Here is a 748-nt window from a genome sequence, read left to right as displayed (position 1 = left end):
TTATTCTTAGGCTGACATGGGTTAGGAATAAATACATCATATTTATTTTGCTCTCTCCTAAGCTTTCCAGTCCTAACAGGATCCCTCTTAGGTGCAATTTAACAGTAGCCTATCTAGATGGTAGATTGCAACTTTTAGTAAGCTTCAGTACAATTTGTTGACTGATAATTCATTGGTAAAAAGATTTCCATTTGTTAACATCGGCCTGTTAGCTCAGTTGGTTAGAGCGCCGTGCTAATAACGCGGATGTCGAGGGTTCGATCCCCTTACGGGCCAGCTATCGTTATTTTTAGTACACTGCCACCGGAGTCTGTTCGTTGGCACGCCAATTTCTCAGGCTCTTTTGCCAACAATATGTCATGGCCAAGGTCCAGTGATGGTACGGTGGCAAGGCCATTAGGATCGGTACATATGCGAGCCATTTTTATAATTAGTGGTTATGATCACGCCTTCTTTGCCGCCGTTATTTCCGTTGGGATGAATCTAGTATTAGTTCTCGGTCGTTCTGTAATATATTATTTCTTTTAGCTTAGTCAACACTACTGGGATTCTACAAGGAACTTACATGAACTAATTTCAACAAGCCACTCCTCACTCAATTTACTTAAACCTTACTTATCTATCTGAACGGATTCAGCCGTTCCTCTCCACTTTTTATCTCTCGCTCTCCTACAGACTCTTTGAAGACCACAGATTACGCTCTAGACCAGTCCATTCACCAGGTGACTGCAGACCCAAGTGGGAGGAC

Source organism: Penaeus monodon, chromosome 15, assembly GCF_015228065.2.
Source record: "Penaeus monodon isolate SGIC_2016 chromosome 15, NSTDA_Pmon_1, whole genome shotgun sequence".
Lineage (NCBI taxonomy): Eukaryota > Metazoa > Arthropoda > Malacostraca > Decapoda > Penaeidae > Penaeus > Penaeus monodon.
This window is presented reverse-complemented; position numbering follows the sequence as displayed.